The sequence below is a fragment of the Heterodontus francisci genome, chromosome 13 (assembly GCF_036365525.1).
Source record: "Heterodontus francisci isolate sHetFra1 chromosome 13, sHetFra1.hap1, whole genome shotgun sequence".
NCBI classification, from domain to species: Eukaryota; Metazoa; Chordata; class Chondrichthyes; order Heterodontiformes; family Heterodontidae; genus Heterodontus; species Heterodontus francisci.
The window spans coordinates 103,258,056-103,272,236 of NC_090383.1; the positions used below are offsets into that span (position 1 = coordinate 103,258,056).

General features: G+C 42.1%; 1 protein-coding gene across 1 annotated transcript in view; it reads right to left on the minus strand.

Moving 5' to 3' along the window:
- The window catches only part of ryr2a (ryanodine receptor 2a (cardiac)), a 707,940-nt gene that overhangs the window by 627,264 nt on the left and 66,495 nt on the right, over positions 1-14,181 (minus strand). The gene's annotated exons all lie outside the window — the stretch shown is intronic.

The window sequence follows — 14,181 nt, forward strand, 5'->3', positions numbered from 1 at the left end:
GTAAAGATGTCATTATGGCAGCTTCAGAAAAAGGCCCAGGATTCTGAGAGGTTTCTTTCATTTGTCCGCTTTCAGTGCAAAGCAGACTAGAACCCTTCAAGATTTATGTCTCGTTGTCAAAGATGACAAGATGTACTGCTTCAACCAAAATGAAGAACAGAGAACCACAGAATCTAGAACGGTTATGTAAAAACTAGATATCTGGGCCATCAGGTAAATATGACTGAGAAGAAAGACTGCAGACCTGCTTTCCGTCTCTCTTCATTGCCACTGCACATTCGCAAGGAGCTACACGAGGTGACCAATAATCTGAATTTTCCTCCACACTCTTGCATGAAAGCATCAGTTCTTCCCATTAAATATCTTCCCAGAACATCAAGGTTGAGATCACAACCCTCCACATAGAGATCCAAGTCACAAACTCATGTTCCATAGTGCTCAAAAAGAAATTCCAAATGCATGGTACAAAATTGTATCTTCATCAATGCATTTATATTTTTTGAGATCATAACTGCAAAATAGAGGTGACTCACAGACCCTATTTTATGGTATCCTCACATAGCAATAAATCAGGTCGAAATGCAAGTTAACAGCACCTTTACCAGGATCACAACATTTTTATAAGTATTCACCCACCTTGATGCAAGAATGAAAGTAAAACCAATAAAATCACATACTGCCTTAGATTCTAATTTTATTTCACCACGAGAATGAATTGATCCAAATTGCCAGTGGATGGTTGCACTAAAAAAACAGCTATTATAGCTCGCATTTTAAACAGAGCATTCACAGTTGCTGCAGAATATTTGTGTTCTAGGTCATTCCGCCTGCACAGAAACTGAACATTACTTCCTAATGAGCGCAGAAAGCGGCCAGTGACTCTTGACCAAGTTATCAATTACATAGCCTAAGACCACAATTTATTTCAGCTTAAGGGCTGCACCTTGCAACTAGTCATCACAACTAGATAGCTGTATGACTAAGGATATGTGAATTTTGTGAATTGCAGCCATTGACAGTCACTCTCAAGAGACTTAACCCATTGTTGTAATACACCAAACAGCAATATCATTCTACCCTCCAGTAAATCCTGAACAATTAAGATTTTGAACATAATCAGAAACATAGAGGGATAGAAACTCGTATAGTGGGTGAAAAACAAGTCCAACAAGGCTCAGTTTCTGGGGGCCTAAATCCTGCACCTAAATCCTGGATATCGGAAAAGCATCTGAGCTAAAATTGGGACAGACCATTTTTTAGGCATGCAGAGTGGCCACCCAAAACAAGCATTTGGGCCCTCGCATATGGTAATATTGGGGCCCAGCACTGTTTTTTAGGACCACACCGGGCTGTAGGAATCAGGTCTGCTTCGTTCTGGTTTTCTAGACGTGGTTGTGGCTTAGCCAGCAGCCGCCATCAAAATTATATGGTTCATTATTTTAATTTATGTGGAACAGGAGTGCTCCTGCAATTCCACCACACGCCTGACAGCTGTTGCTGGCTGTGATCCACATTCTCCCAGGCCCACCCTCCCGCCATTTTCCCCTCCATCTGCCAACAAAGTAGGCAGTCCAAAATTCCTTGGTTCAGTCTGCTATTCTGCTGTAAGCATTCACATATTCTCTGGGTCATCGATAAATCTTTTGTTTCTCTAATTTCTCTCATTATTGCCTTGTTTTGTCTCCATTTCTGTCATTTAATCATCTCCAGTCTTCTACCTAATCACAGACCTCGCTTCTTTTTCTCCTTGCCCATTTTCCCAGCTCTGCTTGTCCTTTAGGGTGGCACAGTGGTGCAGTGCTTAGCACCACAGCCTCACAGTTCCAGCGACCTGGGTTCAGTTCTGGGTACTGCCTGTAAGGAGTTTGCAAGTTCTCCCTGTGACCACATGGGTTTCTGTCAGGTGCTCTGGTTTCCTCCCACAGCCAAAGACTTGCAGATTGATAGGTAAATTGGCCATTGTAAATTGCCCCTAGTATAGGTAGGAGAATGGTGGGGATGTGGTAGGGAATATGGGATTCATGTAGGATTAGTATAAATGGGTGTTGTTGGTCAGCACAGACTCAGTGGGCCAATGGGGCTGTTTCAGTGCTGTATCTCTCGATGACTTATAGGTTGTTCAACTGTATCATCGTCCGATTCTGATGATAGGTCAACCTGAAATATTGGTCCCACCTTCCTCTCTTCATAGTCGTTACCCGAGCTGTTGAATGTTTCCAGCATTTCCTGTTTTTACTTAATTACCCACCATACTATTCAGATGGATTACATAGAATTTACAGCACATAACAGGCCCTTCAGCCCAACTGGTCTATTTCAGTGTTTATGCTCCACATGAGCCTCCTCCCATCTCTGTTCATCTAACTCTATCAGCAAAACCTATTCCTTTCTCCCTCTTGTGCTTATTTAGCTTTCCCTTACTGCATCATGTATAGATGTTCAAAACTGAAGGCTCTGCCTTTTTGAAATCCGGCAGAAGATAATGGGAGCCCAACTCCAATTGATCAGATCATTTTCCATCTTTTGCAGGTTGAATATTATTATTCTCTAAAACTTACCTACAAAGAGGTATCTTATTCATAGAAGCAAATGAAAAACTTTGGTTAAGTTTAAAAAATTTGTGGAAACCTTCTTTCACGATTCTTCCAATGAAGTTTTCAACCATATATTAAAAACAGTGCATCGTCACAATACTCCAATGATTTTTGCACTTTAGCTTTGTAACTTAAATGGCACCTCACCTAACGTTGCTTGACTGTCAATCAACTCATCTTAAGCCTCTTCCATGAAATGTCAGTGTGATTCATAACTTTGTCCACTGGATGGCATTTCAGCCACCCTTTCAGCAGACATGCAGAATGATTACAGCAAAGGAGGCCATTCAGCCCTTCAAGCCCATACTGATTGTGTGTAAAGGGAGTGAAGGCAGGTCTCCTCAGTTGTTTTCAGACACAAATAATATCACAAACACAAAATAACAAAGCCTTAACATTATACCAGCTACAACAGAAACAGAGTTAATCCCTCCCCATCCCTCCCCTCTCCTTTGGAGGAGAAATAATGTGGCAATACCCTAGTCCCATATTGGATTCTGCCACAAAATCCCCACTAAGGAGAGATGTTGTGTTACCCCACTCATTGCCCCTGCTAAATCCACATTTCACACCTCACTATACCGAAGAGAAATATATATTGATCACCACCACCCCGCCCAAGCAGTACATGGATATTTTAAGAAATGCAGCAGCCAATTTGCACACAGCAAGCTCCCACAAACAGCAAAGTGATAATGACCAGATGATCGGTTTTTGTGGTGCAGATTGAGGGATAAATATTGGTCAGGATGCCAAGAAGAACTCCCCCACTCTTCTTTGAATAGTGTCATGGGATCTTTTACATCCAACCAGCTAGGGCCTCAGTTTAATGGCAACGCCAACAGTGCAGCCCCTACCTTAGTACTGCACTTAAGTCAGCTCTGATTTTTGCATTCAAGCCCTGGAATGGGACTTGAAGTCACAAACTTCTGACTCAGAGGTGAAAGTGCGACCGACTATACCACAACTGACACACAATATGATAACAGTACGCTTTCTTATGTTACGTAGCTAGCATCTAACCAGATCTGTCATGATGATAACCATACAACTGAAAGAAAGATAGAAACTTGTATTTGGATAGCACCTTTAAGATACTCAGGATGTCCCAAAAGCAATGAACTGCTTTTAAAGCATGGTCTTTTGTGTTGCAGCAGACAATTTACACACTACAAGGTCCCACAGACAGCAGTGAGCTAAATTACCAGTTATTCTGTTTTTTGAAGATACTGGGCTGAATTTTATAAGCCCGCCACCAAAATCGGCAGCGGGTGAAAACAATGGGCGGGCCGCACGTCATGGAGCTGCTGCAATCCTAAGTGTGGCGGCTCATTTAAATAGCCAGGGAGGACCACCCACCCCCCGATCTTGTGCAGGGGCGGGCTATCCAACCCCAGCAATGGCGTCAGCTGCCTGTGCACAGGCGCTAAAGCCATTTTTAAAGGGCTTGAAGCCCTACAGTTAAATTTAAATCTTTAAAGATACAGTGAATTAAAAAATTTAATACATTTATTTTGCCCCTCTCCCAACCCCCCCCCCCCCACAACCATGAAATTAATTACTTGCCCCTTCCCCCACCAAAACACTTGCCTTGTCCACGTGACCACCCCCCCAAAGTGCATAAACTTTATCCTCAAACCTTTCCTAGCATCCCTTACACTAATGATGTTACTTTGACCTCAGTCCCCCCCGCCCCCGTACTGAGAAACTTACCTACTCCCCCCTCCCCACAAGTTTTCCACCTCGTTTCCCCAGATGGGGATCCGAAGGCGCGGGAGTGCCGGCCAGCGGCAGGAAGATTGCAGCGGGACGGAAGGCTGCGGTGTAAGTATGATTAATTAATTAATTTTAATTCATTTAAATATGCAAATGGGGGTCCTGTCAGGGGCCGCCACAAGGTCTCAACGCCGCCAGCAATATTGGGCCGGGATTAAGTTGCTCATGATAGAACTGACCTCTCCCACTCTTCACTATCTCCTCACTAGCAATGTTGCACATTGAGGTCAGTCTATTTTGTCATTACAGAACTGCATTAAAAAATAGTATTTAAATCTATTAGTATATAGCTCTATAAATCTTCATCAGTTTAGTATCAAGTATAGCGTATATGAAACAAATATTCAAAAAAGGTGACTAATCAATATCAACATAGAACGGTTACAGTAAGTTTTCTACGTCTGTAAGCTTAGATTTCTAGCTGGCAATGTGCGATTTGAAATGCATTCGGAAAACCAGCAGCTCCTCACATAGTACAAGTTCTTGCCCAACCATTCCACAGCAAAGTATGCTGTGTCTGTAATCCCCACTGTTATCACTGCGCTGTCTGCTCTCAGCAGGTTTTTATTTTATTCTTTTAACTGAGATGCTCCATGATATATTGGCATATGAAGAATATCATCTCACAAAGCTGAAAGCAAAAGCAATAAAGAAAAACAAAGGCAAACACTCTTTAAAACTCAAAAGGTTTCTGAAGAAGTTGGTCATACTGTAAGTGGAGACATAAACAAGATAAGCAAAAACGCCAAAGTAATTCCAAAAGGGGAAAAATATAATTTTTGCATCGAGAAAACAAACTGTGTAAAATAGTTACAAGCTTTGTCACTCAATTCACTGGGATGGGGGAAAGCTTATTATTTAAATTTAACCAAACACAGTGGATTGTTTCCTGAAATCGCCAAGACTGTATTTTGATAACAGACTGGAAAAACCACACTGCACCTTTGGGCATTTGTTCCAGTTGAGAAAGTAATTCAGGGAATTTCACCACAAGGGTGCCAACAATGAGCTGGTGAAGGAGAGTGCTTTCATTTTGAGATACCTTTTCTGAATGTCACCATCTGTTACAAGCTTGCACAGCATGAGTTCCCCCAGAAACTTCAAAACAGTCAGCCTGGTGTTAGATAAACTTTTCAAAAGGTTAGCACTCCTCAACATGTTCCCAATTCACCTGATGCAGTCCCTTTTAATTGTTTCTCAATCTTTGTGTGAAAAACATTGGATGCATAACCTTCAAAGCATTTCTACATAGTTACAAAACAGAGCAATACTTAAAGGTTATTACCCTTTATATCAACATTATTATTCTGTATCTTATTTGTTGATTCTTTTGAACTCACCAATGCCATTGAATGGCAGGGAGTTCCTGTTTAGTAAGCTTAGTACCTCCATTAATGCTAATTAGTTCAGTTAAACATACCCAAAAGCATGAAGAAAGACAAGGCATCAACCAGTAAAATTTAAACTCAATTAATTAAATAAATTCTGAATAAAAAGCTAGTATCAATAATGGTGACCATGAAACTACCAATTGTCATAAACACACATCAGGTTCACTAATCTTTGTTAGGGAAGGAGATTTGCTGTCCATACCAGGTCTGTCCTGTATGTAACTTCAGGCCTGCAGCAATGCGGTTAACTCTTAACTGCCCTCTGAAATGGCCTAGAAAGCCACTCGGTTGTATTCAAGAAGGTGGCTCACCAACACCTTCTCAAGGGCAATTAGGGATGGGCAATAAAGGCTGGCTTTATCAGCAATGTCCAGATCCAGTGAATGAATAAAAAAAAGCTAGTCTTTTGTCACTCATTAATTAGCCATTTTGAAATCCTAAACAATTTAACACAACTTAGATTTATGTCAAGTAAAGATTTTTTCTCTCTTCAGCACAGCTTGTACTACAGTTTAAATTCGGAGGTAAACAAAGTCCCTAGTACAAAGCGCACCAAAAAGAAAGTGGATGAAGCAGTTTTGGACTAAAATACGTGGAATTTGAGTAAACCTTTGTCTTTGTGGTAGCATTATCACCTCTGAAGGGGAAAGGTTCAAGCCCCACTTCATACAGTCCTGGTGAGTGGAGTCCAGAATATGGTCTCTAAATGCTGGGTTGACAACTCACATCCGGACGAAGTGACCATTGGCTCCCGGGTAGTAATCCTAACTCAGAGACAGAAGAATTCAGTTTGGATCCCACACCAGACAACCCACTGAATGGGGACTGAAGCGTTGGCTCTAAACACTGCATTGATGTCCAGCAGCCGATGGGTGTGGGTGTCCTCTCCCCACCCACCACCCCATCAGGGAAGTTGGGTCATTTTAGCCTTGGTTTCAGCCCACCAGTGAGAAGCCACTCCAAAGATAAAAACAGTGAGGATTGCAAAGGAAACCATCTCAGTGACTCTTCCCCAGTAAATGGCTCAAGAATCTCATGCGAGATACGACTTGACTTAAGACTTGCCCTAGGGCAGAACACAGTGGACAGATAGACTATGGGATTGAGGTGCATCTTCTGAATTAATCCAGCAGTCTTCAGTGTTTGGTGACTATGCCTTCATCTCACTGCTATATTTCTGTCATGACATAGATTGGCATTATAACAAATGTTCTGACATTCACAAGCAGAAGATGTTGTCCTGCTGTGAATGCACAATCTGCAGTAAGCTACAGGAGACACACTTAAGTGTACACAGTGGCAGTGAAATGAAGCTCTGACAAGGAGCAAAGAACATTCAAATAACTGACTCTCTGAATATTTTAATTGTTTTCATGAAGATAGATCTAAAGTCATGCAAATCTTTTCTTTCCCTGCACTGCAATCTTTTCTCCAGCACTATTCCCCAAAAATGCACCAAGTACATTTCAAAATGGACACGTTCATGTGGAGGTGGGTGAAGGGTATCTCAAAGCTAGCCTCACTGACCGTGGAAGTTGGTGATTCAGCATCTGTGAAGAGAACAGTGCATAGACTTCAAGTGCAAACCCTTCATCAGAAATAAAAGCAAAAGGGAGAGACGTCATGCAATCAGAAAAGGAATATGTATGAAAAGAAAGAACTTGCATTTATTTAGTACTTTTCATTTTCAAGCCTTTTTGAAGTGTAGTTATTTGTAAGTTAGGGAAACACAGGAACCAGTGTGTGTTCAACCAGGTCCCACAAACATATTTAAGATAAATCACCAAATAACCTGCTATAGGGATGCTGTCTGACAGATAAATATTGGCCGGGAACTCCTCTGATCTTCAAATAGTGCCATGGGATCTTTTACATACATTGGAGAGAGCAGACAAAACCTTGGTTAATATCTTATCTGAAAAATAGCACATCTGACAGTGCAGCACTCGCTCAGTGATGCACTGAAATGTTAGCCTGTATACGCTGTCATGGAGACCCCCACCTGCCAAGAATGAGGCATATTAATTTTGTCATATGAACATTAATTTTAAACTGTTGCTGGAGTGAAGAAATGACTTGTTTTACAAGAGATCACCAGACAGTTGGCTGGAGGACATTTGCACACTAAGAGACAGTACCTAGAAAGACAAAAGAATTGCTCACTCATTCAATTAACAGAGATTGGGTAGGGCAATGGTGATCCACATCTTGTCGGGGTGGGAGACAGCACTATACCCCCCCACCAAGAACTTTGAAATCCACAAACGTAGGAGTGGTTAAGCCAGTTAGTCACATGACTAACCTGCTGGCCAACTTGGAGTTTTGAATTGTGCTCACAGGGCAGTTGTGGTCAGACTGCAAATTGTAACTGAACCTGGAACCAAGACAGCCTCTCTCCTGCCTGTCTCTCCCTCATTTTCTCACAAGCCTCCAAACCCACTGATGACATGTAAACCTCAAGAGAGAAAAGACTCCTACACCGAAACAAGTTAAATCATGCACTGGGCCCCAATGAACAGCAAGACTTAACAGCAACCAAAGACGCAACATCAAACTTAAGGGACTGTAACTACAATCCATCTATTGCCTCAAACTTTCCCCCTTTATTCTTTTCTCCTTTTTCTGTCTCTATCTGCGTGTGTGTTTATCGCGTATGCATGCTAGCGTGGTCACGTCACGTATTTGTAGCCATTTTCTGAATTAGTGTTTAAGATTAATAAACTTCCACCTTTCTTGTTTAAATCTAAGAAAATCTGTTGATTTCTTTGCCTTACAATTGGATAGTGGTGAACAAGGATTCATTGAGGGGGAGCTAAAACACTGTTTCTTTTTAAAACTAAACCCTGTTAAGGTTAAACCAGGCAAAGGCTGAGAGAGAACCCCTAGACCCTTTTCTCACCTGGTCTTAACAATGCACTCTAGGCCTGGAGTGGGGCTTTAACTCATAACTTTCTGACTCCGAGGCAACCATGGTACCACTAAATCTAGGTTAACTCCTATGACTTACATATAGCTGGGTAAAAGTGGAAGGCCTTAAAAAAAAGGGAGAAAATGAGAGATGGAAAACATGGTGTTAGCAAGTATGAAATTAAAATGTGCAAAAATGAAATATAAGGTGCTACCAAAGTGTATCAAATCTAGCAGTCTGTCCTTCCTGTTGACCCAAGGAGGCAGAGGAGGGAAGGAAATTCTCCCTTTTGGACTTTGCTGATGACATCGGGGATGATGACCATGAGAGATGGAATATGGCAGTCAAGTGCAGCCATGAATTAGATAGCATTATTGAGTATATGGCATTAGGTGATTCACAGAGCATGAAGGAGTCAGATAAGTGAGGAGTGAGTGAGAATTTGCCATCTTCCTAGTGATCAATAGAAGATGGCATTAGACTTGTCACCCCGTAGACCAGTATGGGGGCAGATCCAGAGCTAGTGGAATGACAAGAACTGGAGGTGACCTGCACGAGGTTGCTATTTCTCAAGATGGAAATGCACATCAGGCCTCCAGCCTTCCCACACACATTACCAACATCAGACTAATAAGGCAAAATCTTCTGAATTGCAGCCAGCAGAGGCTCCCCATGAGCAAGCTTCCATGAGAGGAGGCAACCTCAGTTACATGAGTTGTTTGTACCATGGAAACAGCCAGCTACGATTTATAATACTGGCCCCCAAGTCATTTGTAGGAGAAGCACTAGAACTGGAAAAGGAGTCACAATGTAACAAAAAAGTAGATTGGCTTTTGGTCATGTTTGTTACTTGTGTTCAAGGAGAATATGTACTTATGTCATGCTTTGGTATTCATAGAAAATAAGAGCAGGAGTAGGCCATTCAGCCCTTCGAGCCTGCACCACCATTCAATACGATCATAGCTGATCATCCAAACTCAGTACCCTATTCCTGCTTTCTCCCCTTATCTCTTGATTCCTTTAGCCCTAAGAACTATATCTAACTCTTTCTTGGTCTCAACTGCTTTCTGTGGTAGAGAATTCTGTAGGTTCATCACTCTCTGGGTGAAGAAATCCCTCCTCATCTCAGTACTAAATGGCTTATCCCTTATCTTAGATTGTGACCCGTCGTCCTGGACTCCCCCGCCATCGGGGACATCCTTCCTGCATCTAGTCTGTCCAGTCCTGTTAGAACTTTGTAGGGTTCCATGAGATCCTCTCTCATTCTTCTAAACTCTAGTGAATACAAGCCTAATCAACTCAATCTCTCTTCATTCATCAGTCCTGCCATCCCAGGAATCAATGCGGTGAACCTTTGCCGCACTCCCTCCATAGCAAGAACATTCTTCCTCAGATAAGGAGACCAAAACTGCACACAATACTCCAGATGTGGTCTCACCAAGGCCTTGTATAATTGCAGCAAGACATCCTTGCTCCTGTAATCAAATCCTCTCGCTATGAAGACCAACATACCACTTGCCTTCTTAACTGCCTGCTGCACCTGCATGCTTACTTTCGGCTACTGGTGCACAAGGACACCCTGGTCTCGCTGCACCTCCCCCTCTACCAATCTATCACCGTTCAGATAATAATCTGCCTTTCTGTTTTTGCCACCAAAGTGGATAACCTCACATTTATCCACACTAGACTGCATCTGCCATGTATTTGCCCACTCATTCAACCTGTCCAAATTAGACTGGAGCTTCTCTGCATCCTCCTCACAGCTCACACTCCCACCCAGCTTTGTGTCGTCTGCAAACTTGGACATATTACATTTAATTCCCTCAGCTATATCATTAATATATATTGTGAATAGCTGGGGTCCTAGCACTGATCCCTACGGTAGGTACCCCACTAGTCACTGCCTGCCACTCGGAAAAAGATCGGTTTACTCCTATTCTTTGTTTCCTGTCTGCCAACCAGTTCTCTATCCATGTCAGTACCTTATCCCCAATCCCATGTGCTTTAATTTTGCATGCTAATCTCTTATGTGGAACCTTATCGAAAGCCTTCTGAAAGTCCAAATACACCACATCCACTGGTTCTCCCTTATCTATTCCAATAGTTACATCCTCAAAAAATTCCAGTAGATTTGTCAAGCCATAAATCCATGTAAATTCATGGAGATTATAGTCATACATAAAAGGATGCACCTATTTGATATCAATTTATTCAATCAAATGGTTAATATTGCATTGCCATGTGGGATCAAATAAGTTTGATATGATGTAATATTATAGGATGGATTCTGGATTAAAGGATTCTTAATTTATTTGAAATTGGGGAGAAGGAATTAATTAATACAGTCGTGAGAAAAGTAGCCGCTGTTAAACAGATGAAAACAGTTAATTGATCCATTGCATTCTCAAGCCCCCTTCGAGTAGCCTCGAAGGAGTCCTCAGAGTGACAAACATTCTGACACTCTCCTCCAAGTTGTTCCACTCCAAAGCAACTACAGCCATCTTCCTAGCAATGTTCATGTCCCAGTTTTTTTTGAATTACAAGGCTAAGTAGGACACAGCAGGTTACAACTTTGTGGGAGGATATTTTGGAGCTTCTCCTGGCCTATCAAGGCAGCACAAACCCCTTTAGCGCTCCAATGGTCCTCTCAATGTCTATTCTGGTCGGCTTCCTCAGCTGCTGCATTTTCCATGATAGCAAAGGATATGCCTCATCACCCACAAGCCATCTGATCACATAACATTTCTCCTTGAAGAACTCAGAAGGCGTAATTCCTAAGGACAAACACCAACTTCCAGAAAATCTCACACTGATGCAGAGGATTCTTTGCATGTTGTCACACACAATCATTCAGCGACTGGTGGCTCTTTCCGGTCAGGAAGTTGGGGAATTTACGTCAGGAGCACAAAATGCAATCAATTTCACTCTGAACGTTGGAGAATCCAGAAACACCATGTATGTATGTACGTAAGGCCCCATCATACAATTGACTTAGTGTGATACCAAACTGTATGAACTTTCCAGCTCCACTGGAAAGTGGGTCAGTTACCTGATGAATAAATGGATGATATTGGACAGATCCCCACCAGCTGTTCGAAATGAGCCAGTGGCTTAAAAAATTAAATGTGGTTATTCTTTTATGGCCACAGGCAAGCAGGTGATCTTCATTGCAGGTCTTCATTTAGTTGGGCCCACAGTTCTCTTACTCCACTGTGGTGAAGTGCACTCTTTCTCAAGGTCTTCAAAAGATGTGTGGCCTATAACTTCTCTTGTGGGGAGGTAATAGATTGATGTGCACATCCTCTTCAAATGCTGTCCCACTCTTTTTCTTTCTATTCTCTCATGCTGCACCTGACCTCCTCAAAGCCACTCACTGTGGGTTGGGGCTAAAATATCCTGGGAGTCTCAAAGTCCCTCAGGCAGTCAGAGGCAAGTCCAAGCCAAAACAAAATTCCAAATGCTCTTTTACAGCTCGAATAATCCAGACATAAGTTTCTGCAAGCTTCAGACTCAAAATATCGTCATTTCCATCTCAGTCTCAGTAGCCATTGGCAACAGGTATGCCTTATTTATCTCATTCAAAAGTATCCCCTCTTCGAAGAAGGGTCACTGACCCGAAACGTTAACTCTGCTTCTCTTTTCACAGATGCTGCCAGACCTGCTGAGTGGTTCCAGCATTTCTTGTTTTTATATAAGAACATAAGAACTAGGAGCAGGAGTAGGCAATTCAGCCCCTCAAGCCTGCTCCGCCATTCAATATGATCATGGCTCATCTCATCTGGGCCTCAACTCCACTTTCCTGCCCATTCCCCATAACCCTTCAACCCATTACTAATTAAAAATCTGTCTATCTCCTCCTTAAATTTACTCAATGTCCCACCATCCACCGCACTCATGGGTAGTGAATTCCACAGACTCACGACCCTTTGAGAGAAGTAATTTCTCCATCTCTGTTTTAAATCTGCTACCCCTTATCCTAAAACTATGACCTCTCGTTCTAGATGTCCCACCAGAGGAAACAGCCTCTCTACGTCTACTTTGTCAATCCCCTTAATCATCTTATATACCTCAATTAGATATCCTCTCAATCTTCTAAACTCCAGAGAGTAAAGGCATAAACTGCTCAATCTCTCTTCATAAGACAAACCCCTCATCTCTGGAATCAATCTAGTGAACATCCGCTGAACTGCCTCAAATGCAACTACATCCCTCCTCAAGTAAGGGGAACAAAACTGTACGCAATACTCCAGGTGCAGTCTCACTAATGCCTTGTACTGTTGCAGCAACACTTCCATATGTTTATACTCTATTCCTTGAGCAATAAATGTCAAAATTCCATTTGCCTTCCTTATTACCTGCTGTACCTGCATACTAGTTTTCTGCGAATCATGCACAAGGACACCCAGATCCCTCTGTCCCAAAGCACTCTGAAGTTTCTCTCCATTTAGATGATAATTTGCCTTTCTGTTCTTCTGACCAAAATGGATAACCTCACACTTATCCACGTTAAACTCCATCTGCCAAATTTTGGCCCATTCACCTAACCTATCCATATCCATTTGTAAATTTCTTATTTCTTTATTGTAATTTACTATCCCACCTATTTTATGGGCATCTGCAAATCTGGCTATAGTACCTTGTATCCCTGCATCCACGTCATTAATATAGATTGTAAATAGTTGAGGTCCGAGGACCGAACCCTGTGGCACCCCACTAGTTACATCTTGCCAACCAGAAAAGGACCCATTTACCCCGACTCTCTGCTTTTTGTTGGTTAGCCAATCCTCTATCCAAGCTAATAAATTGCCCCTAGCTCCATGTGATCTTATCTTGTGTATTAACCTTTTGTGGGGCACCTTATCAAATGCCTTCTGGAAATCCAGATATACTACATCTACAGGATCCCCATTATCCACTTTACTTGTTACATCTTCGAAGAACTCTAGAAAATTGATCAAACATGATATACCCTTCATAAAACCATGCTGACTCTGATGGATTGCATTTTGACTTTCTAAATGTCATGTTATTACTTCCTTAATAATGGATTCTAACAATTTCCCAACGACAGATGTTAAACTAACTGGTGTATAGTTTCCTACTTTCTGCCTCCCTCCCTTTTGAATAAGGGTGTTATATTAGTATTTTTCCAATCCATTGGATCCTTCCCCACGTCCCGGGAATTTTGGAATATTATAACAAAGGGATCCACTATCTCTGCAGCCACTTCCTTTAAGACCCTAGGATGTAGGCCATCAGGCACTGCAAACTTGTCTGCCTTCAATCCCAATAGTTTGCTCAGTACTTTTTCCCGAGTGATGATGATTGTTCTAAGTTCCTCCCTTTCTATAACCTCTGCATTACCTGTTACTATTGGGATGGTATTAGTGTCCTCCACCGTGAAAACTGCGGCAAAATACCGATTTAGTTTCTCCGCCATTTCCGCGTTCCCCACTATTCACTCCCCAGTCACATCCTCCAAGGGACCAACATTCACTTTAGCTACTCTCTT